The following is a 23,305-nucleotide window of genomic DNA, read 5'->3' as shown; positions in this document are numbered from 1 at the left end:
TAGTGCTGGGATTTCATCCCTAGAGAGGTAGGAGACCAAATCTACCAATCTCAGAGACATTTTTTGCACTATATAAAGTATAATTATAACTGTTAGAAACTATGCCAGGCTCCTGGCACTAATTTTTGAAGCAAATGGACTGGCCAGTCCTTTCCTCTATCTAAAATTTATAATCAATTAAATTTTATAATTATAGTCAATTAAAATGCTTGTGGCTTAAAAATATTCTGCTACATAGATTTAATATTGTATTTATTAGAGATGGGCCAAACCACAACCTTGGACCTAGATGTGCCTGAACGTTGAGAAAACTGGAATCCAGACCCACTGCAACTTGGACTGATCTCTAGTATTTGCTTGTGCTTTTAAGCTGAAAATTGTCTCACCAGAAAGAATATGAATCTGAGCCTCTGCACATGGAAGACCAAATTTCTATTAAAGAAAGCTGGCTTGTGATATATTGGGAGGTGGGGATGCGTAAGCAGCAGTTGTGGATTTTAAAATTCAGATAGCTCTTATGTCTGATTAGTGATAGTGCTGTTAGCAATTTTGACATGGCACACTGTCAGAAAACAGGAAAACAGACACTTTGGAGATGAGCTAGAGGGCCACTGAAGTAATTTAAAAAAATAAAGACTGTCAAAAGCAATCAAATGAACACATGAATCTCTATTACAGGTGTCACCAGACAGTCAGAAGAGACATCCGGCCAGCTATCCAGGAGTTGCTCATGGCGCTATACATTAGAATAGCAGTAACAATAGCATACTTCGAGTTGTCCAAAAGGCCTGACATGCTGACTATGTGGATTAGCAGATATCACTATCTAGGAAGATCAGACCTGACTCTGACTTTCTGTTACGCCTGCTTTTTTTAAAAAAATGAATAAATTTATTAATTTACATTATAATAATACACTCTTTGTTTTGAATACTAAAAAACACAGTATTGCCAACCTGGAGCATTCAAGAATCAATCAGGCCTCCCAAAAATGATGAGATGGGCTTAAAAATCATTAGATGTTGAAAATGAACCTGTTGTGGGTTCTTTTTATTTGCTCCCTGTCTTTTGAGCCTTTAGGTTCATGATTTCATGCTGTTCTTTGCAGCCATGAGGGCTAAAATCTTACTTCTTTTTTTTCCCCATGAAAGCTGAGAATTTCACATCATCACCTGACTCCAGGAGGCATGAAGAAAAACACCAAATATCTAGAGACTCACACGAGTAGGCAAGAATTGGCCACTGAAAACTACACTTTGTGCCATTGTTCAAGAAGATCCTAGAGCATTGCAGATGACATCTTCAAAGGCACAAATGGAATTCAGTGCCTGAATCCCATTAACTTTCAATGGAAGTTATGTACCTAACTACCCACTCTGAAAAGCTTCCCCCACTCAACCCTTACAGAACAACTTTCACTGAAAGGGAAATTTTAAGAAAAGAGTTTTATATCAAAAGCAATGTGCTGGGTATTATTAATCATTATTATTATTTGTATTACTGTAGCACTGGGGAGTCATAGTGATGGACCAGGATCCCATTGTGCTAGGCGCTGTACAAAGATGGACCAAACCCTAATTTCTTGCATTTCCCTTATTATTATTATTCCAGATATTTTGGGAGCTTTCCCTGTTCTGTTTGTTCTTGCAGTGGACTAATAATAACATAAACTTATTCTCAGGCCATGGCTGAAATTGTGGAGAGATTACGGTCCAGCATTATGGCTTCAGGGCAGGGTGAAGCACAAAAAGCATGTGGGTTCTGAGGAAAACAAAATCCTTGTTTGCATATATCTGATATTAATGAAAATGTCAACCAAAAGTATTTCAGGCTGGGATTTTCAGAGGAGTCAAAGGGAGCTGGGCACCCGAATTGCAGTGAAATTCATCCATTGTGAGCCTTTGAAAATGCCACCCACAACTGAAATCCTGAGTCCATTGAAGTCAATGGCAAAAGTCTAATTGACTTTTACAGTGACAGGATTTCACCCTGTTATTATTTGTGTGTTAGTTATATGGACTACAATCCAATAGAAATCCTGCAGAAATTGGACTTGGAAAATTGTAATATCCTCATGTTAACTGCTGACCAGGGCCCTAATTTGGGAAAGCACTCAAACGCATGCTTAACATACGTGTTTAACTCTCATTAATTTCAATGACACTTAAGCATGTGCTTAGAAAGTTAAATATATGCTTAAATACTTTTTCTGAATCTGGTGACAAGAAAAGACATGAATACTTTACTTTAAAAGCTTACAGGAGAAACTATTATTCTGCTAACATTGAACATAGCAGAGCAGTGGAGTGGGACTCAGGAGACCTGAGTTCTATTCCTGGGTCTGCTTCTAGCCTTCTGGGTGACCTTGGGCAAGTCACTTCACCTCTCCGTGCCTCAGTTTCCCCATATGTGACGGGGGATAAGAAAAAACACTTTGTGCGCTAAATGGGCATAGCTCCATTCAACTGAATAAGGTACAATTATGTTTCTGCAACCCCATGACTGGTCAATTCACACCAGCTAAGAATCTGGCTCATCAGCAGTAGTACATATATGCAAAAGCCACTAAATCACAGAGGACAAGTTTTGTAGCAGATTATGTTGTTTTAATGTTTTATAAATCCCACTGCATACTCTCCCATGCAATTCTAGTCTATGATCAATAATATGAATATGACACAAAAAAGAATTACAGAAGATGATGAAAATGCAGTTTCTGTCATATTAGATGGATGAGAAAACTTATTATTTTCTTCTTAATTTTTAAAGCGCTGCAGTGGCATGCTAATAAATTGGTGTGGTCTCGAAAGGATACTAAACTAAAAAATACTTATCTGCTGCAGTTCATAAATCTCTCATGTGCTTTGGAATTACCAATGCCTTCAGAACACAGGAACGCAAACTACTGGTTTAATGTCAGCTTTGAAACAACAGTGAATGCTTAAGCAAATAATGCGATAAAAAGTAATGCATAATTAAAGGTTTCTTAAGATAAATTCTGGGTTATGTTTATTTTAAGGGTGGCAGTGAAATACATTTGCACCTATGTATGCTCCAAAGGTGTCATTTTCACAAGTCTCGCTGCACAAATAGGGTCTCAGCACACAATACATTATTAAACAGGGATATGCATTTCAAAGAGAATAAAACTACACGCAAATAAACCTAATATTTAATTTTAATAACATATCAGAATTGTTAGCACAGTGGCCCAGAATAGTAGATTTAAATGAATGATCAAGAGATACAGATTACAAGCTATAAACATTTTCAATTAGATATCTGAACAGTCTAAACGAGGGCTAGATTGGGCAGATACAATCTGTTCTGTGCAAGGGCTGTGCATAGAGGAAGTATGGTCCTGTGATTAGGGCACTAGCCCAAGTCTTGGAAAATCTGATTTCAAGTCGCTGTTCCTCCCTATGCTTTCTGCATTAGGTTCCCTGTGCCACAGTTCCCCATAGGTAAAACGAGGATAAGTAGTATTTCCTTACTTCTCAGGGGTATTATTATTTTTGTAACAAAAGGCAAATCTAAAGCTAGGTTATCTGACATAGAAAACTAATGCGTGAGCCCACTACTCCATCTCTCTTTTTGTGTAATCGATTTAAATAAATATACACTTAGAGCTGGTTATATTATAGCACTGGAATATTTTTGTCACTTAGGTTTCTAGCTATTGTGCCCACCTACCAGGTAGTTAAACGTTTACCTGCAATAATTTGCACCTGAAGTTATTAGCATCTGCAAAATTGTAGCCACAAAAAGGAAGAGCAGGATAAGACTGGACTAAAAACCTGGGTGAAATTCTGGCTCCACTGAGGTCAATGGCAAAACTGTCATTGGTTTCACTGTGGCTAGGCTTTCTCTCCGGGTTCTTACCATCTCATTTACTGCAAGTCAATGAAAGGGGTGTGGAACCACAAAACTCTTTGTCATGGATAAACATCTCTCTTTCAAATTTGAACCGACCTTTCAATGCCTGGAAGAGTAAGAGCCTGGATGTCTAGCCATTCTACACTGTAATGTGTCATTGAATGGCAGGATATTATATCTGGACAGTGCAATGGAAGGAAGACGTGAGCTTTAAAACTGAATCTCAACTTCCAGTTCTTTCAAGACACCTCTCCTGACACTGACTGAGAATACAACTGTTCCAGGCTCTAAGTGTACATCTTATCTCTAGTTTCTGTTTCAATGTAAGCAGTCCAGTTGTGCAAGCCACTCATTATGTCTTTAGGTACCAGACATTAAAAATTAAAATTCAGTGTTACTGTCTTTCACTGTTTTCAAGGCGTTCCCCATAATATTTCAGCAGTGATTTTACTTTCCAAATATCTTTTTGGCAGTCATCCAATTCTTAGCTTAATAGAGCTCTTTATATTATTTACTTGAAAATCAACAACCCCATCAAGCCAGTGCTTGTCTTGACTGTCGTTCCAATACACACAAATGCCAGTGTTAGATTCTTATAGATAATCAGAATTTGAAACAAACTGTGACCACAGGCAATTGCAAACAGTCTTCCTACATTACTCCTTTGTTTTCTTTTTTATTTACAGCCAGACATTACATCTGGGCCCCATTGCAGTACATAATGATACATTGCACAACAGAATATCACTATGGTTAAAGAAAGAAGGAAGAGATGGTTCCTACTAACAACGACAAATTATTTATTGCCAATTAGGGCTGGATCCAAGCATTTTCAAAACCCCTATTGCTTAGATTTGAATAAAAAGTTGTTTGCCCAGCAGTCCTCTCTAATGCCAATCATGTGCTCATTCAGCTACTGAATTTAAAACTAACCTCTTCAGCACCGCTGAAATAAGAAGTGTCCAAATGGGACATTTGCTCAAGCCCTTTACCCCATTTGAAAAGGAGCTGAAAGCTGCAAAATACAGAAAGTCACCATTATTATTCCAATAAAAAGTTTCTGACCAGTCCTGAGCAAATTATAGTGTTGTTATTTTACACTAAATAGTGTACACTCCAGGTGTACTTGTCATATAATAAACTTCCACAGGATGAAATTCTGATCTCAGTTACATCAGTGTATATCTGGAGTCACTCTGTCAAAGAAAGTGGAGATACTTTGCATTAACTAAATGCGCTAAATATGATGATAATTGATTAATGATGTGGACAAAGGATTCAGTGTTGTCTTGGCTTTATGGACCTAATCCAAGCCCATGGCAATGAATGGAAAGACTCCCATTGACTTCAATGGGCTTTGCTTCGGGTCACAAATGAACAAGAAATCCCATATGTGTAAACAAACCTATCTGGTTAAGATAAAGAACCTAAACATACTTCTTTTTGCATTTAACCTCATAGCAAGACTTTCAAAATGATGGTCCTGTGAAAAAGTTTGATCCAGCTTTAAAATTAAACTGTGGTAGTTAAGCTTTCAAAGGATTTACCATGAATGAAAAACAGATCTCGATAGCAAAGCTGTTATTATTTGTTTGTTCTATTTTAACTAATGAAACTGAAACTTGTGCAACAAAGAAGGCAGGTGCTGGAGGTCTATGGTGATTCCAATTACTGTAGTAAAATTTTACAGCCAATTTTTTTGCAAAACAAGCAGAAGGTTGGAATATGGGGGGTGTTAAATATTGGGGAATCTTTGGAGAAACATACACAGAAATGCTGTAAATATGTTTATAATTTTATGACAAAACCAGCCAAATGACCTTGTAATTCCACCAATAAAAGGGACTGAGATACTACACTTATGGCAGTGTGTAGAGTATAGACACTGCACAACCAGCTAGTGTGGGTATAAATAGCAGTGTAGACAGTGAGGCACAGCTTAGGCAGGTAGAGTACAGTGCCCTACAGGTCTGAATCCCCAGGGTATACACCCTACACAAACTCTCTATGTGCCCAAGCTGTGCCTCCCAAGTCTACATTGCTGTTTTTAGCAATGTAATGTCCCTCTTCCTCCCTGCTCCCAGAGCCTTTCTCTGCCACAGGGAAAGACTCTGGCACGGGGAAGGCAGCAGGAAAAAGCTCTGGCAGTGGGGAGACAGTGAGGAAAGTAATCTTTTGTCCACTGTCTCCGTCCTGGTAAACCTTTCACTGCAGCTTTTAACCACGTGTGTAGTACCTGTACTCTACTTGCCACCATACATGTAGACATATCTTATATCTGATGACTTGAGGTCTAAGTCACTGAATAATATTAATCAATATGGACCATATTGAGTTCTTCTCAACTCAACTGTGAGTAAAATACACTCACCCTGGAATCTAGTTTACATGGGAAGTTATAACTTGGAGACATATTCATCAGTGCTGGGCTGCAAGTAAATTAGTCACACAGTGCATGCTGTGAAATTTGTCAACCATGCCCAATCAGCATAGCCTCTTCCATGAATTAGTCCTTAATGCAATATTGACCGTGGAAAGGTAGCCCAAGGGCTAAATAGCTGTCAAGTAGGGTTGCAAAGGACTGGCCAACGTACTGTAGGTGTTGGAGGCAACATACCAACATATTTGGCTTTCCAGGATTATTTAATGAGACAGCTTGTTCCTTTTGCAGACTGACAGAAATTTCCTAACTCTTGTTTGGTTGGCTAGACAGTGAGATGTGTCAATCAAAATGCCAGATGTTTACCTAGGATCAACTTGCTCAATTTGTGGATTACACCTTTTATAACATGTTGAGAATCTTATTGTGGATGTCAGGTGTGCATTTTATTGTGCTTAGAGAATATTCAAAAAGTCCAGAGTTAACAGACATGATCCATACAGTCCACAGCAGTCGCTAGCATTTGGAAGGAAGATTTCAGACTGCAGCACTCCATTGTGTTTTCTCCTGAGCACTGATACATTTCAACCAACGGAGAGAAGATAGTTTCAAATCTGCTTCTCCTTAGTTGCGGTTAGAACCACTGCATGAATTTAATTGTGTGTTTGCAAGGTCATGACCCAATTGCACTTACCAAGCCTTTTTTTCTTCCTAAATTTGTCACATCTGGAGACTGTGGATTTGCAGAACATTTATTGTGATGTACGGTATGTAGCAGGTAACTGTTAGGATTTTCATCTGTGTACTGGACATTAAGTTTCTAAGGAATCTCCCTGACCACTACCCTACTCTGCTGCTAGGTAGAGTTGATGCTAAATCTTACTGAGCAGACACAACTTTTTCAGTTTTTACTGCAAAATGCCCAGATTTTATAAAAGCCATTATTTGTTGTTGTTCTTTTACTGATTTTCACCCAGATTTTGGAACACTCAAGTACCTGAAATTACTGATTATGTTAAGAAAATCCAACACATTACATTAGATAGATGTGTTTATGCTAATAATAAATTAGTGTAAATGTGAGGCTATCTGGGAAAATAAATGAATGTAGCAGAAGAAACATGTGCTTGTGCTGAAAATGAAGGGTCTTGCACATAGTATACTGTGTCATGGACAGAACTAGGTAAAAAAATTGACTAAACCTTTTTTTCTGTGAACAGTGGAGACTCATTTTGAAAAAAGAAATCTGAAAAACTCAAAATATTTTGTTTGACGTTTTCAAAACAAAACATTTTGATTTTTTTGATTCAAAACAACTTTTGAAATTTCCTTTCACTTATTTTTTAAAATGTTTAAAAATGCTCTAAATCTAAATGAAATATTTCATTTCAAGTTTTGTTCAACCAGAAACAATTTTTGAAAAACTTTTCGAGTCATCTAAAATTTCCAGTTTTGGTTCAACCAAAACATTTTTTCCCCCAGAATTGAGAGCACACCAAAAAAAATCCACTATTCTAGCCAGGACCAGCTCTAGACTAGGCACCAGGAAAGCAAGCACGTACTTAGGGTGGTACATTTCCAGGGGCGGCATTCCGTCATGCGGAGGGTTTGCATTCCCACCTGACCTGCTGCCGAGAGGCTCGCTTGACTGACGGAGGCGGCACGGCAGGCAGGCGAGCAGCAGCGTGGGGGCAATTGGACGACCAGCCGTCGGAGCCAGGTGACTGCTCCGGAGTGGGGGAGCCCCTCCTCTGCCCTGCTTCACGTGTGCAGCCGCTGCTGTTCCTGTCCCCCTGCCCCGCAGCCCTCCGTTAATCCCTGGAGTCACCCCCGACCACTCGACTGGGAGCATCCCCCTGTCTGCTCTGCGCGGGGTGGGGTGGGTGGGGGGGAGCGCTGATTAATGTACCCGATATCCACTAAGCTGAGGCAATGGGAGAGGGGGAATCTGTGTGTGCTGCTGCCTCTCTGGGTCCAGAGTTGCTGGCAGCTGCTTCTGTCTGAACCAGACTTAGCTTTATCTGAGCTAATAAGACCTAAAACTTCTCCTCTAAAAGTATTAGAATTTATAGCAATAAATGATTTTTTCACTCCAAACACTGCTATAGCATTACACATTCTTTTAACATTACCAGTATCAATGTTTGTAGTTGTGATTTTGTTATAATTAAATGACTATACTAGTAGGACATTGTTTTATTTCACTAACTACAAATTCTCTGTTTTCATTTTTTTTAATTTTAAACAGTTAAAAAAAAAGGGCAAATATGTATAAAAGCCCAAAAAAAAGAGTGGGGGAAGGCAATTTTTTTTTTTTTTGCTTGGGGTGGCAAAAAACCTAGAGCCGGTTCTCAGTCTAGCTTTACTCTTTTTTCATTCTTTTTGTTGTTTCTCTTAATTTAAAAGAAATGTCCATCAGACTCTTTATGTACACAAACAATTACATTTATTCCACAGGTGACTGGCTACTGCATACACTCCCAGAGTGGCTAACTTACACACCTGTAACCATTTATATTACACTATACAGTACCAATAAGAACATAAGAACGGCCACACTGGGTCAGACCAAAGGTCCATCAGGCCCAGTATCCTGCCATAGAATCACAGAATCATAGAATATCAGGGTTGGAAGGGACCTCAGGAGGTCATCTAGTCCAACCCCCTGCTCAAAGCAGGACCAATTCCCAACTAAATCATCCCAGCCAGGGCTTTGTCAAGCTGGGCCTTAAAAACCTCCAAGGAAGGAGATTCCACCACCTCCCTAGGTAACGCATTCCAGTGCTTCACCACCCTCATAGTGAAATAGTGTTTCCTAATATCCAACCTAGACCTCCCCCACTGCAACTTGAGACCATTGCTCCTTGTTCTGTCATCTGCCACCACTGAGAACAGCCGAGCTCCATCCTCCTTGAAAGCAGCTATCAAATCCCCCCTCATTCTTCTCTTCTGGAGACTAAACAATCCCAGTTCCCTCAGCCTCTCCTCATAAGTCATGTGCTCCAGACCCCTAATAATTTTTGTTGCCCTCCGCTGGACTCTTTCCAATTTTTCCACATCCTTCTTGTACTGTGGGGCCCAAAACTGGACACAATACTCCAGACATCACCAATGTCGAATAAAGGGGAACGATCACGTTCCTCGATCTGCTGGCAATGCCCCTACTTATACAGCCCAAAATGCCATTAGCCTTCTTGGCAACAAGAGCACACTGTTGACTCATGTCCAGCTTCTCATCCACCGTGACCCGTAGATCCTTTTCTGCAGAACTGCTACCTAGCTATTCGGTCCCTAGTCTGTAGCAGTGCATAGGATTCTTTCGTCCTAAGTGCAGGACTCTGCACTTGTCCTTGTTGAACCTCATCAGGTTTTTTTTGGCCCATTCCTCTAATTTGTCTAGGTCCCTCTGTATCTGATCCCTACCCTCCAGTGTATCTACCACGCCTCCCAGTTTAGTGTCATCTGCAAACTTGCTGAGAGTGCAGTCCACACCATCCTCCAGATCATTAATAAAGATATTAAACAAAATCAGCCCCAGAACCGACCCTTGGGGCACTCCACTTGAAACTGGCTGCCAACTAGACATGGAGCCATTGATCACTACCTGTTGAGCCCGACGATCTAGCCAGCTTTCTATCCACCTTACAGTCCATTCATCTAGCCCATACTTCTTTAATTTGGCGGCAAGAATACTGTGGGAGACCGTATAAAAAGCTTTGCTAAAGTCAAGGAATAACACATCCACTGCTTTCCCCTCATCCACAGAGCCAGTTATCTCATCATAGAAGGCAATTAGGTTAGTCAGGCATGACTTGCCCTTGGTGAATCCATGCTGACTGTTTCTGATCACTTTCCTCTCCTCTAAGTGTTTCATAATTGATTCCTTGAGGACCTGCTCCATGATTTTTCCAGGGACTGAGGCTGACTGGCCTGTAGTTCCCCGGATCCTCCTTCTTCCCTTTCTTAAAGATGGGCACTACATTAGCCTATTTCCAGTCATCCGGGACCTCCCCCTCTGACAGTGGCCAATGGCAGGTGTCCCAAAGGGAATGAACAGACAGGTTATCATCAAGTGATCCATGCCCTGTCATCCAATCCCAGCTTCTGACAAACAGAGGCTAGGGACACCATTCTCGCCCATCCTGGCTTATAGCCATTGAGGGCCCTATCTTCGATGAATCTATCTAGCTCCCTTTTGAACCCCGTTATAGTATTGGTCTTCACAGTACCCTCTGGCAAGGAGTTCTAGAGGTTGACAGTGTGTTGCATGAAAAAATACTTTCTTGTGTTTGTTTTAAAACTGCTACCTATTAATTTCATTTGGTGGCCCCTAGTTCTTGTATTATGAGAAGGAGTAAATAACACTTCATTATTTACTTTCTCTATACCACTCATGATTTTATAGACCTCTATCATATCCCCGCTTAGTCTCCTCTTTTCCAAGCTGAAAAGTCCCAGTATTATTAATCTCTCCTCATACGGAAGCCATTCTATACCCCTAATCATTTTTGTTGCCCTTTCCTGAAGCTTTTCCAATTCCAATATAACTTTTTTGAGATGGGGCGACCACATCTGCATGCAGTATTCAAGGTGTGGGCGTACCATGGATTTATATAGAGGCAATATGATATTTTCTGTCTTATTATCTATCCCTTTCTTGATGATTCTGAACATTCTGTTCACTTTTTTGACTGCGCTGCACACTGAGTAGATGCAGGAGTACTTGTGGCACCTTAGAGACTAACAAATTTATTAGAGCATAAGCTTTCGTGGACTACAGCCCGCATCCGAAGAAGTGGGCTGTAGTCCACGAAAGCTTATGCTCTAATAAATTTGTTAGTCTCTAAGGTGCCACAAGTACTCCTGTTCTTTCTGCGGATACAGACTAACACGGCTGCTACTCTGAAAACTGAGTAGATGATTTCAGAGAACTATCCACAATGACTCCAAGATCTCTTTCTTGAATGGTAACAGCTAATTTAGACCCCATCATTGTATATGTATAGTTAGGATTATGTTTTCCAAAGTGTGTTACTTTGCATTTATCAACATTAAATTTCATCTGCCATTTTGTTGCCCGGTCACCCAGTTTTGAGAGATCCTTTTGTAGCTCTTCGCAGTCTGCCTGGGACTTAACTATCTTGAGTAGTTTTGTATCATCTGCAAATTTTGCCAACCCTTTTTCCAGATCGTTTATGAATATGTTAAATAGGACTGGGCCCAGTACAGATCCCTGAGGGACACCACTATTTACCTCTCTCCATTCTGAAAATTGACCATTTATTCCTACCCTTTGTTTCCTATCTTTTAACCAGGTACATGAGAGAACCTTCCCTCTTATCCCTTGACTGTTTATTTTGCTTAAGAGCCTTTGGTAAGGGACCTTGTCAAAGGCTTTCTGAAAATCTAAATACACTATATCCACTGGATCTCCTTTGTCCACATGCTTGTTGACCCCCTCAAAGAATTCTAGTAGATTGGTGAGGCATGATTTCCCTTTACAAATACCATGTTGACTATTTCCCAACAAATTACGTTCATCTATGTGTCTGACAATTTTGTTCTTTACGATAGTTTCAACCAATTTGCCCAGTACTGAAGTGAGGATTACTGGCCTGTAGTTGCCAGGATCACCTCTGGAGCCCTCTTAAAAAATTGGCATCACAATAAATTTGACCTGGTACCTCTTCCTTTCTATAGTGCCACATTATGAGTCTGACACATATTTGCAATGTTGCAAGGGTATTAGCAGTCTCTACATCAGATACAGTTTTTGGCCATAATCTTTACTGTTATCATTACTCCTATTTTTACATATATTCATATATTTTAAAGCCAGAAGGGAGCACTATGACCGTATAGTCTGACATCCTATATAACACAGGTCACAGAATTGCAAATTCTTAAGAAGCACTCCAATTCCATGGTGATAAGTACAAAGACAGATTGGTGAATTTTTATCTTAATTCGGGGTACCTCACCTATGGCCCTTGGGCCGTACATGGCCCACCAGAGCATTTCATAAGGCCCGCGGCCTGCTTTGACACAATAGTCTAATGGCCGATTCTTTAGTATTTTGTCATCATGTTTACATCATTTTAATGTACATGAGTGTGTAAACAGACAATACTGTACATAGAAACAACCTATCTAAATACATATGAAACAAGCTGAACTTAAAATATAAATCAAAACAACTAATTTTAAACCTTATTAAAATAGGTAGAATCTGTTTGGCCCACACAAGGTTGTGCTTAGGTTAATGTGGCCCTCTTGTGTAATAAGGCTGGGTACTACTGTCTTAATTTAAAATAACTCGGAGATGTGTAACTGGTGTGGAGTCTAGAAATGAGTTCTGGACAGGAAGCTTCCCTCTTCCATTTCTGTCTTAAGAGCAAATATCCAGGTAAAGCACAGTCCAAATGATAATTCCATGCAGTACGAGAAGGAAATATATATTTGCAAATCAATATAGTTTAGAAGTATTAACTTCAGCCTTCCTAGGATTGTGAAACCAGACACTTTTTAAGGCATTTTCTGTACTGAGGTGAAGTAAAGCAAAGCTGCTTTCTTCATTGGTATCATAGTAACTTGTATCATGCAATATAAGAAGGACAAAGGATTAGATAATACCTTGGACAGCATAATATTTTATGTCTGAATTAATACCTAGAGAGACAGTTTAAGAAAAATGACAGCATACTTAACCACTTGAGCTCCTTAAAAGGACATAGATATTAACATTCTTGAAGCAATACCAAAGCCTGATGCTAGTGGAATTTTTCAGTGAAGTATATTGAATGTTATTAATGACTGTTTTTCACTGGCTTGTATATTGCATTTCTAATGCTCTATTTATGAGGAAATTCAGCATGATAAAACAACTCTCCAGTGTCATACTTCAGTATATGCCTGAATCGGATTTCATATAAATTGTTATACTAATGTTGCTCCACTGGTTTTAGTGGAGGCACTCCAGTAACATCAATGTAACTACAACTAAAATATGGTCAGGCTCCATCTATATTTGTGTGTCTCTCTTTTCTGTATATGGGGGGGGGAGGCGGGGGGAGAGAAGTAGCTCAGTACAAAAACACATGAGGTTTCAGAAAGGGATCTGTTTCATTAACAAGTAATGAACCAAGCAGGAAGAATTGTAGGAATGGGATCTGCATAGAGCATGCATAAAAGCCAGTGGCACATGATGAGAAGCCTGTTTGTGTGTCTGGCAGCAGCCTTGCCCAACTTATACTCCTGAGCCCCTGCGGTTCCACCAAACTAGGTTCCTCCTGGAACATGAACCCCTTTCTTCAGTTCCACTCCTCAAACTTCAGGCTCAATGTAATTTCACCATCAATGTTTTGTTTCCATTTCACAGTATTTTTCATTGATGACATTTGGGCCTTATTATTCCTTTTTTAAAAAGGTCTGAATTTTATGTGTCTAACTCTAAATTCCAAAACAATCTCCATTCAATATCTTCCTCCAAGTAATACACAGCAAGAATGATTGTCATGAGACACCAGCAACAATATGTCCTTTGTCATTATTAGATACTTTTAGCAAAGTGATGGGTTTCCCTCAGATACAACAGAATGCAAAGTATTAGGTAAAAGACAAAAAAGAAACAGGTAAAAGCATCATCAGTAGCTTTCTCTGTTGAAACTCACATATGCCACTAGACACTAGGCAAAGATGCCTGACTACCTTTGAGCATCTTGGTTGTAGTCTCTGCATTCTGCAGGAGTTCAGGGAGGAATTCCATAATGACATGGCTCTGGCTGTGCCTATAAGGTACAATCTAACTTCTCGCAATATCCTTTTTCCCTTAAATACATCCAGATAAATAACATTCATCATTGTCTTCGTATTTCTAGTGTGTGTATTAATATGGGTGACACATGCATGGCAAACAGATTGAAAACACTATCCGAAATCCAGTCTAATGTAGTACTTTGTACAGCCGAATAATATCCTGCTGAAATTATGGTTTGATTGAAGACAATGTATACTCACCCATCAATCACCTCTGTTTTAGATATCAATAAAAACTGGTTCAAGATGAAAATTACCACATGCAGCAGTAGAGAAACTCTGTAAATAGAAAAGAATTGCAAAGAACAGATGTGGGGCTGGAAGGGAGGGTGTATGGAAGGGAACCTTTATAAGAAATGCATGTTAATCTGAGATTTTTCTTTAAATTCAGTCTGCCAGATACACTGCATTGAAAACCCCTCAATTTAGGGATTTTATTTTGTATATACATAAGATGAAAGTTTTCCTCAACACAGAAGCACGATAGCCCATAGTTGACTGGATGGGACAGCTGGGAAGGAAAAAACTTAAAAAGTAAGGTTAATAATAAAATAGCATTGTAGGGCCAAATTTTCAAAAATAATCATCACCACACATCTCCCTTTGTTCTCAGTGAGAGCTATTGGGTGCTAAATCCTTTTGAAAATCTGGACACTTCATCTAGGTACCTAAACAGGAGCTGAAACACTGGCCCCAATAGTGGGTGTTCAACAATTTTGAAAATTAACTAATTGCTTTTGTGAGTTAACTTTTATTGCTGTTTTTTTTATACAGCTGTAGTGGAGGTATTCCATGAAGTTTTATTATATAGCTGGGAGAGTGTACTGAAAATTGAAAGGTGGATAAGGAACTGGTTAAAGGGGAGACTACAGCGGGTCATACTGAAAGGTGAACTGTCAGGCTGGAGGGAGGTTACTAGTGGTGTTCCTCAGGGATCGGTTTTGGGACCAATCTTATTTAATCTTTTTATTACTGACTTTGGCACAAAAAGTGGGAGTGTGCTAATAAAGTTTGCGGATGACACAAAGCTGGGAGGTATTGCCAATACAGAGAAGGACCGGGATATCATACAGGAAGATCTGGATGACCTTGTAAACTTGAGTAATAGTAATAGGATGAAATTTAATAGTGAAAAGTGCAAGGTCATGCATTTAGGGATTAATAACAAGAATTTTTATTATAAGCTGGAGACTCATCAGTTAGAAGTAACAGAGGAGGGGAAGGACCTTAGAGTATTGATTGATCACAGGATGACTGTGAGGCACCGATATGATATGGCCGTGAAGAAAGCTAATGTGTTCTTGGGATGCATCAGGCAAGGTATTTCCAGTAGAGATAGGGAGGTGTTAGTACCTTTATACAAGGCACTGGTGAGACCTCATCTAGAATACTGTGTGTGGTTCTGGTCTCCCATGTTTAAGAAGGATGAATTCAAATTGGAACAGGTACAGAGAAAGGCTACTAGGATAATCTGAGGAATGGAAAACCTGTTTTATGAAAGGAGACTCAAAGAGTTCGGCTTGTTTAGCCTAACCAAAAGAAGGCTGAGTAGAGATATGATTGCTCTCTATAAATATATTAGAGGGATAAATACCAGGGAGGGAGAGGAATTATTTAAGCTCAGTACCAATGTGGACACAAGAACAAATGGATATAAACTGGCCATCAGGAAGTTTAGACTTGAAATTAGACAAAGGTTTCTAACCATCAGAGGAGTGAAGTTCTGGAGCAGCTTTCCAAGGAGAGCAGTGGGGGCAAAAGACATATTTGGCTTCAAGACTAAGCTTGATAAGTTTATGGAGGGGATGGTATGATGCAATAGCCTAATTTTGGCAATTAATTGGTCTTTGACTATTAGCGGTAAATATGCTCAATGGCTTGTGATGGGAAGTTAGATGGGGTGGGATCTGAGTGACTCTAGAGAATTCTTTCCTGGGTGTCTGGCTGGTGAGTCTTGCCCACATGCTCAGGGTTTAGCTGATCGCCATATTTGGGGTCGGGAAGGAATTTTCCTCCAGGACAGATTGGCAGAGACCCTGGGGGGGTTTCGCCTTCCTCTGCAGCGTGGGGCGCAGGTCACTTGCTGAAGGATTTTCTGCACCTTGAAGTCTTTAAACCATGATTTCAGGACTTCAATGGCTCAGACATAGGTTAGGGGTTTGTTGCGGGAGTGGGTGGGTGAGATTCTGTGGCCTGCGTTGTGCAGGAGGTCAGACTAGATGATCATGATGGTCCCTTCTGACCTTAAAGTCTATGATTCTATACTTCTATGATTATTAGGCTCAAAGAATTAATAGTCCCAGCCAAAGATTGGGCCAAGAGACTGCATCTTAACTGATTGCAATTGATTTCAATGAGACAGTTAAACATTTTACTTTGTTCTGTTGTATCCTTGTTTATGTTGAAGGCCATTCTTTATAATGATTTGTACCAAATCCTGGTCTCACTGGAATAATTGGGAAGTTTGCCATTGACTTCTATGGACACAAGAATTTGACTTATTGGACTGAAATCTGTACTGGGCACAATGATTCTTGCCCATTAACTTCAGAGAGAGCTCCCCAGTAACTGAGGACCCAATACAGTCTCCGTTTAAGTCAAAGGAAAGATTCCTATTGACTTCAAGAGGAGCTAGATCAGGGCCTGAAAGCAGAACTGATTGAATGTTAGATAGAAAACTGTCCACATTTCCTGTCTATTTGTAATGCAACAACCTGATTCACCACTAGGTTACTCCAGTTTTATGCCCATGTAATATACATCAGTTGGGTCACACCAGCATAAAACTGCAATAATGCACTGGTGAATCAGATCACATACAATTATTACCGATGAGTGCCTGATAATAATATTGTGTATCATAGTATCCCAAGGATTGAAAGTGTTTGAGGACACTAGCACATTTTCGAAATAGAAAGAAAAGATCTAAAACTTCCAATAATGAGGGTTAGTATAATTTTAAAAGGAAAAAAGATTAACAGGCAAAAATGAATTTGTGCCCAGAAGACATGGAGTGGTGGTGGGGATATCATTTGATAAGTGCAAAAGGACATTAGCACCAATTTAAGTAGTTCTAAAGAATCAGTGGTTCAGAAAATAGAAAATAATGATACACTCAAACAACTAATGATGATGTACCACAGTTAAATGACATCCTCTCTAACTACCCAAAGGCTGAATGGAGTTTCAAAGTTGATGAGAAATTAATAGTTTCCACTATGCTAAGCCAGAGATATTTCTCCTGCACAGAAGCCCTTAATTGACTGCCTAATTGCCCATGGCTTGGCTCATGTTGACCATTCATGCTAATTATTTACTATGAATCGGTGAGAGTTATGGACAGCATGTCAAGCTCAGGTTTAATCCTTATTTTACAACATTAGAAACTGAGCATCAGCCAAGTACATTGGAAGCCTCTGATAACCAAGATATATTTTTTGACAGAACAACTTCTCTGTAAGAACACATTGGTCCTTGACTCTATGATCATGCTATGTGAAGAAGCACAGATCTCCTATTGATGTCAATGGGAGTTTCACACATATAGGGAAAGCTTAATATAAGAATTAGGATCTGCCATGTCACCTGTAGGTTTTGCCTACGTGGAAGTTCATTATAAATGTAATTGCATTTTACGCACTGCAATGCACTCTAGAAATTAGGGACTCTTGTTCTACTTCATTAAATTCAAGTAGATTCTACCTGGGTTCACAGTATTTATACCCTTGGTAAATGGCCCTTTTGGGAGCCATGGCATATGTACGTTTAGGGACTGATATACCAAAGCCCACTGAAATCATTGGAAAGACTCCCATAGACTTTGTTGGGATTTGATCAAGCTCTTATACAGTTCCCTCATACAGTTGAGATTAAAACTAGTCATTTTGATTTATTCATACCTCTTTGGTTTGGAAATTTGGAAGTAAACCTTGTCAGAACAGGGATAGCTATATGATTCACAGCTCATCCTGATGCTGGCCTAGTCTGAAATACATTTGAAATGGTTTTCTAATAGTATTTCAGTATTTTTGCTTACAGTCATGGCCAAAGAGAGAAGTAGACAGGTGACCAAAATGTAAAAAAAGTTAGTTTAAGGTTTTCAGATCTCAAAAAGATTTAGAAGAGTCAGGTTTGGGGCAAAGTTTTAAGAACGTGAATTACTATTGTAGCCCCTACATCAGTGGTGGGTAACCTGCGGCCCGCGAGCCGCACGCGACCCATCAGGGTAATCCGCTGGCGGGCCACAAGACAGTTTGTTTACATTGACCAGCCACAGGCACGGCCGCTCACAGCTCCCAGTGGCTGCGGTTCACCATTCCCGGCCAATGGGAGCTGTGGGAAGCAGCAGGCCACAGGAACATGCTGGCCAGATGGCACGCTGAGGATGACTCTGGAGAAAAGTGCTGCAGTGCTGTGAACACTGGCCAGCTTAAAGAAAAAAGATTTGCCATACAGTGTCCCTGCCTATGGGTGGGGCTGGGTCTTCTCCTCCCTCCCTGGTCTGGAGTCCTCTGGAGCTCTTGACTGGCTCTTGGTGATTGGCACCAGGTCGATTCTCTGCCATTCTGGACGCTGGTCTCCGCAGGGCTCAAACTGCCTGACCTATGCACTATTTCCCACAGCAGACCAAAGACTCTGTTTGTGGAGGAAAGGGGATTATGCAGAGACTCCCTGAGCTGATCTGCTTCTCTCTCAGTTCATAACTGAAACTAAAACTAGTCTCTTTGTCTCTGAGTCCTTCTGTTCCCACTCACTGAGGCGCTGAGCTGCCCTGTCTCATCCTTGGTACAGCAGACTGTTTGTCCATATTACCCCATGCAGAAGCCTCCTTACTGGCCTCAGCAACAATTTCTAGTCCATTCTGCCCGATCCGACTCTAGGCATGCTGGGAAATAGTGTCAGCCAGGTCTGGTAGCCATTACTATTGTAGGCCCTGGGGTAAGACTCCCCAGAGGCTCAGTCCCCAGTTCCAACAGCTTACAAACTCCAAGTGGGGGTTAGACCATAGCTGAAAGCAAGGGCTGATTTAAACTTGTTTACTAAGATGCTGAAAATAGAGTGGTGTTCCTGGAATGGAAATATTCTGGTCTAGGGAAAAGTTTTTCTTACTATAGACTTTAGTGACTTGGTCCCATCTATACCTTTGTGTGTAATGATTATTTATTTTTCAGTAGTATCAAAAAAAATCTACTTTTCCTTCCCTTATTTCATACAGAAATTAGGGAGAGATCCATGTTATGGGCATATTTTGTATATTTGAGCACAAGGCATTTGTGATTAAAATAAAGCAGCTTTTATTTTTCTTGTGCTCTGATTATTTGATTAACTTGTTCTGCAAGACTATTTTTGTATTAAATGTGTCAGCTGACTTTAATGTATTTTCACTGCTGCTGCCTCCACTCTCTGAGATTCCTACTTCTCCCCTTCTACTAGGAAAGAAATCTTTATTTAAAGCTTTTAGACTCGATGTGCACTGGGATTTGGGCCAGTTTGGATCACCATCATGGGAACACTTGAAGGCATTGTGCCTCAGAGACACTCAGTGTCTCCTGGAGCTCCCCAAAATGCATGTGGAGTACCCCTGCTGCTACAGCGCTTCAGGACATGGAGCATACAATTCTCCTCTGGGGCTGACATCTCTTGGAGTGGCTTGCCCCAGAGTATGCTACTATTGCAGAGGATGTCCCTGATGTGGGGAGAGTACTGAGGCTGGTGCAGCCAAACATCAAGGCGAGGGCTCCTTGCTCCTCTAAACCTTGCATACCTGCATAGGACCTGCCACAATGTGGCCCTTAATTTTTCCAGATAGCTGAAAGAACAAAGATATCAAGTGTTGCACCTTTGGCTATTTCCTCTTTTTGTTAGTGAGTGAGAGATTTTTTAGCAGTATCCTTGCTGGTAAGATACAGTGATTGGAATATTAACAAGTCAACAGGTACCCCATTCCTGATTACAGTTGGAGTCCCCATATCCCATGACCTATGCTGTTTTAATGAGGGCCTCAACATTTTGATAAGTGGGGCCTCTCTTGAGCACAGGGGTCCACACTTGTCCGTTTCAGCAAGCGTATATCTTTCAGAATTCATTTCTGCCTCCCATTTGGTCTTTACTAAAATATACATTCCTAACAGAAATAGAGCTGTGAAAAGACCTGTGAGTAAATGTAGACCTAATTTACCAAGAAATCTTTTTCTTCCTCATATCATTGATCAGGGTCAATGCCCACATCATCTATCAGACATGATAGTGATTTCTTTTATGTAGATGTCTCATAAAATACCAGCAAGAGTAGCTTATTTATCCTTTCTCCTTCGCAAATTTAACTCTAGCAAATGCTAAATAAAATTAATTGTTTTATTAGGAAATAATAAATAGAATGGGAATGCATTACAAATAATAATCATTCTTCATTGTTTTTTTGATCTACACAAAATGTAAGTTCCAGTTTTCATGAGTCACTTTCATTAGACCTGTAATTGAAATTAGATTTATTTTTCCATCATAAATAGATCGTCCATTAAAATAAATCATCTTATTGCATTGCAGAGTTTTGCAGGAGCCATGCAGCATGCTGGACTCATGAAGCACTGTTCTGGACAATCAATAAGGCAAATTTATGAACATGATTTGTTCAGTGAAGTAATTTAATTGCATGTAATCTGATCAGAAAGGATTTAGAAAAACGAAGTTGGGAATTGGGAAATGATTAAAGCAGATGCATAGTATCACAAAAGCATCCCAGTAACATGAGGCTACCACAATGTTGATTCAAGCTTTCATAGACTGGCCTATCTTCCTGGCTCAGGAAGCCTTTTGTATTAAACTCTGGCAGAAGTTCCCCATTGCCGCTAGCCTGATCCTGACAAAGCAATTTGCCCCATTGTGAGACAACTGGCAGAAGTCCACCGTTTGGATTTCTGCTTTTGGATTTGCAGATTCTGAGTGGGCCAAGAAGTTGTTTATAGTATATGGGTCTGATCCTTAGTTAGAGTGTAAAAAAGCCTTCTGGAAAGTGATAAATTATTGCACATGTTCCCTTTTTTATTATAAGGAATTAAAAAGCTCTTAGATATATTTTAGTTTCCCAGGTGCCTTTTACTGCCCTCTGGTAGTCGCTGCATTTTAGTCTCTAAAGCACAATAATAAAATATGCATCCACAGTTCAATAGTCAGGTTCACAGGACAAAATTAACCACATGAATAAGAGGAAGTTTAAAACTCAGGTCTCCTATTTCCAAAACAAGTGACCTAAAAATTACTTAAAGAAGTAGTTGCCTCATTTATGCCTGCAGGTTTTGAAGTTGGGGAGTCAGTGGCTGAAGTCAGCCATTCTCATTGTCTAATTGTGAAATCCTAGCCCAGGCACAAAGCCCTGGAACCAGGCTGTCACACGAGACTAACTAACAATCCTCCTCCCAATCTGTGGGTAGGGCATAGCCCGCCTAGGCAGTCAGGTCACATCTTGCCTGCATGTGAAACAGAACCATAGCCCTGAATTGTGGGTTTCCAAGGCCCAGGGAGATTTCATCCTATGTTCTACATTCAGTCCAACTGCATAAATCCTGAGTATTCAGGGAGGTAAATTTACCCCTTCAGGCCATGGCCAGGGTGCTGTGCTACTGTGCAGCCCTCTTCTTCCTCCCACAACTACTGCTCCAGAGCACCACTGGCATACCAGGGACAAGTTCCAATGTATGTATGGCTGTTCAGATGCTGGTCCCACACACAGCCCCTATGGAGTGGAGGCACATGTGACAAGTTACCCCACCGTGGTTGAATTTTGTGCTGGTTGAGTATCATAATAAAGCAATTAGAGTGACACCGTGGGCATGGGTGGTGGTATCACAGGCCAGAGGAGGCTTAGCCTCCCCAAACAGCCAGGCATGGCTCCACTCACACTCTGCTCTGAGACCCCCACTCTTGCCCCATGGGCCAGCCCAGGCTGTTCCTGTTCCCTGAAGCAGCCAGGGGCTGGGGCTGGGATGGGCCTGCAGGCATCCCAGGACTCTGCGGTGGCTGGAGCCGTTGGGGCCGCCCAGCACTCCAGGGTTGAGGGTGCTGAAGGAAAGGGGAAGAGGAGGGGTGGGGCCTCAGGTAGAAGGGGCAGGGGCTAGCCTCTCCAAATGGGCGGCTCACGTGCCACCCATGAAGGTGAGTGAGGTAATATCTTGTATTGAACCAACTTCTCTTGGTGAGAGAGAGAAGCTCTCAAGCTATACAGAGCTCCTCCTCAGCTCTGAGAAAGGCACTCAGAGTGTCACAGCAAAACACAAGGTGGAACAGATATCTTAGCCTAAGTAGTTAGCACATACCTGTCTGTCTGACCTTTGCTTTTTTTGCAACAGTGTTACACTTTTGACTCATATTTAGCTTATGATCCACTATAACCCCCAGATCCCTTTCCATAGTACTTCTTCCTAGTCAGTCATTTCCCATTTTGTATGTGTGCAACTGATTGTTCCTTCCTATGTTGAGTAATTTGCATTTTCCTCATTGAATTTCATCCTATTTATTTCAGACCATTTCTCCAGTTTGTCCAAATCATTTTGAATTTCAATCCTACCCTCCAAAGCACTTGCAACCCCTCCGAGCTTGGTACATCCGCAAACTGTATAAGGGTATTCTCTCTATGCTATTATCTAAAGCATTGGGCTGGTCCCCACTTAGTCCGGACTTCGGACTAAGGTACGCAAATTCAGCTACGTTAATAACGTAGCTGAATTCGAAGTACCTTAGTCCGAACTTACCGCGGTCCAGACGCGGCCGGAAGTCTCCCCCCGTCGACGCCACGTACTCCTCTCGGCGAGCTGGAGTACCGGCGCCGACTGTGAGCACTTCCGGGATCGATCCGGGATCGATTTATCGCGTCTTAACCAGACGCGATAAATCGATCCCGGAACATCGATGGCGTGCCGCCGGACCAGCCGGTAAGTGAAGACTAGGCCATTGATGAAGATATTGAACAGAATCAAACCCAGAACTTATTCCTGCAGGACCCTACTTGATATGCCCTTCCTACTCTCTGGGAACTGTTTTCCAACCAGTTATGCATCCACCTTATAGTAGCTCTATCTATGTTACATTTCCCCAGTTTGTTTATGAGAAAGTCCATGCGAGACAGTATCAAAAGCCTTACTAAAGTCAAGATATACCATGTCTACTGCTTCCCCCCAGCCACAAGGCTTGTTATCCTGTCAAAGAAAGCTATTAGATTAGTTTGATATGATTTGTTCT

This window comes from Chrysemys picta, chromosome 2 (assembly GCF_011386835.1).
Source record: "Chrysemys picta bellii isolate R12L10 chromosome 2, ASM1138683v2, whole genome shotgun sequence".
Taxonomy (NCBI): domain Eukaryota; kingdom Metazoa; phylum Chordata; order Testudines; family Emydidae; genus Chrysemys; species Chrysemys picta.
The sequence above is the reverse complement of the archived record's forward strand: the minus strand, read 5'-3'. Positions refer to the sequence as shown.